This window comes from Helicoverpa zea, chromosome 21, assembly GCF_022581195.2.
Source record: "Helicoverpa zea isolate HzStark_Cry1AcR chromosome 21, ilHelZeax1.1, whole genome shotgun sequence".
Lineage (NCBI taxonomy): Eukaryota > Metazoa > Arthropoda > Insecta > Lepidoptera > Noctuidae > Helicoverpa > Helicoverpa zea.
In genome coordinates, this window is record NC_061472.1 from 6,078,920 (window position 1) to 6,081,680 (window position 2,761).

The following is a 2,761-nucleotide window of genomic DNA, read 5'->3' on the forward strand; positions in this document are numbered from 1 at the left end:
GGAGAGAGTTCAGCATCACATCCATCAGCTTATTATACGTTTATTTAAGAAACTTAAAAAACCTACTTCAATTGATGTAGATAAAAAATCAAATTCGTAAGTTTCACATAAGTCATGCATAAATAATAAGTTACAGTAAAAGCATCACCTAATTTAAAGCTGACCTTATCCTACCTTTGAGAGTTTATCAAAGACAACAGACTTAAAGGCTTTCTAGACTAAAATTATATATTTTCATTTGAGACTAAAGTAAGAGTACTTTGTTATTCGTCCCGACCATGTATTTTGATAAAGTTTACCATATTAGGTACAGGCATACATTAGAATAGTACACTATGAAGAAATATTAGAACTGATAAGTTCAGTCGTCATCTTGGATTAAATAAGCTTTTACCACGTATCTCTTAGGGTGAGTATAGACTACAACATTTACTTGTAACAGAACAACGAGCCGCTCTATGAGGTATTCTAGTGTATCATCCTTTTACGAACAAAACGTCGAGCACGCTCGCCTGTTTGTTACAAACCGACGAGCGTATTGATGTAGCATTTCGTCGAGCCAAGAGCGGGCGATGCGCGGTTGCGGGGTGACGCGGAAGGAGAGGGACGAAAGACTCGCTCGCTGTGAGCATTTACCCGTAACATAACGCCGAGCATTCGCACGAACGTTACATTACATGGAAATGCTTTGGAGACTGAGCTTTTGCCTGTATTGTACATTCGCTAGAATGTTACATTACACAGAAATGCTCGAGAAAATGTTGTAGTCTATACGTGAGTATAGACTACAACATTTTAACCTTAAAAAGATTTTAACAATGATTATATGAAAAACAACTTTTTACTTTGAAAATTGAAAGAAAACAAAACATAACAAATAGTAAAGAAACAGACATCATGTAGTCAGTGATCATGGGCTTTAGTTCAACATTAACTTCCGAATTAGGCTTTACTACCAATCCAAACACAAAATAATCATTAAAATGTTCGTTTCATCCGCAAACATCCAAATAAACAGTTAATATTGTTAGTGAAAACACGTAATGTTTATTAAATAATGCACCTGTTTAATCAGAACGCATCAGACCGGACTATAAATAAATAATTTCTAGCGATCATTGCAAATAGCGCGGTGGATCACAACAACAATAATGTATACTGTTGAATATTAATCGTCTGCGCGCTCCACAATCGAAATTTTAAATCGATTACACCGTACATTTATTTTAAACCTTCCGGAATAATTATGTTCTACGATTGAATCGGTGTAATTGTTAAACTGGCTGTGTACAAAGCAACTTTACGTTTGTCTAAAGACTGTCCACTTTAAGGCTTTTAAAATGGCACGATAAAATTTGGTGGTCCTTACAGCGGTTTCACCCGATTCACGAGAAAACTACTTAACTCGGATAAAAAGCAGCTTTCCTGATAGTTTCTGAGATCACAGCGTTTAAATTTATAAACTCTTTAGGTTAACAAAGATTAGTGTAGACTGATTAATGAGACGAAGGAAACTATATTCCCTGTCTACTCAAATTACAGATCCAACCATCCATAACTGGATGTTGCAAAATGCAGTCGAAACTACTTGATTGTTTCTGAGAAGCTTAATTAATGTACAAGGGTAGTCACAGCTGTAGCTTATGTTCTTCGAGAATTGAATATTGAGCAACATAAATGTTGCGCAGTGTGCCAAGCACCTTATCTCCCGATTAAGGCTAACCATTGCTGTCTACAGACGAAACAGATCATGTAGTGGGCTTCAGGCATTTTAGTTTACGTTACGTCATATTGATATCGAAGTAATTAATGTTTTATGAAATGCATCGGGCTGCACATGTGTGATTCAACTCCGGTTAATATTTTACCGGAGTACTTTTATTTTACGGTAATTGGAACAGTTTTTGCTTGAATAAGGCTTTAGTTCATAATTTGTGACTAGGTGGCGTTTGAATTATTTCTTGTAATTGAATTCTTTATGTTAAACTCGTTGACTATTTTAATTATTTTTCTACGTTATATTTAAAAGTCGTAGAAAAGAATTATTGTTTTACAATGCTGGCTTTAGTAAGTAAAGTGGACTTAATCGCCTAAAGTTTTTGTATATCAAATAAATTCAATGACTGAATGAATGAAAAGTCGTGGTGGCCTAGTGGGCAAAGAACCAACCTCTCGAGTATGAGGGCGCGGGTTCGATTCCAGGTCAGGCAAGTACCAATGCAACTTTTCTAAGTTTGTATGTACTTTCTAAGTATATCTTAGACACCAATGACTGTGTTTCGGATGGCACGTTAAACTGTAGGTCCCGGCTGTCATAGAACATCCTTGGCAGTCGTTACGGGTAGTCAGAAGCCAGTAAGTCTGACACCAGTCTAACCAAAGGGTATTGGGTTGCCCGGGTAACTGGGTTGAGGAGGTCAGGCAGGGCAGTCGCTCCTTGTAAAGCACTAGTACTCAGCTACATCCGGTTAGACTGGAAGCCGACCCCAACATAGTTTGGGAAAAAGGCTCGGAGGATGATGATGAAATAAATTCAATGACAATGATAGTTACTTATAGGGGTTACAATGTACCAAATGCTTGGGTCAAGATGCAGAAAGCAGTACTTCTGCATACGGCACGCATCGTCAGGAGGTTTCTCTCTAATATTAAGTATTTATACATAGTATGTAGATAAACAGAAAAATAAAACAATACTTTCAAAGAGAAACTAATTACATACGTATAAACCACTTAAGTGTACAATTTCAGGTGGCTGAAC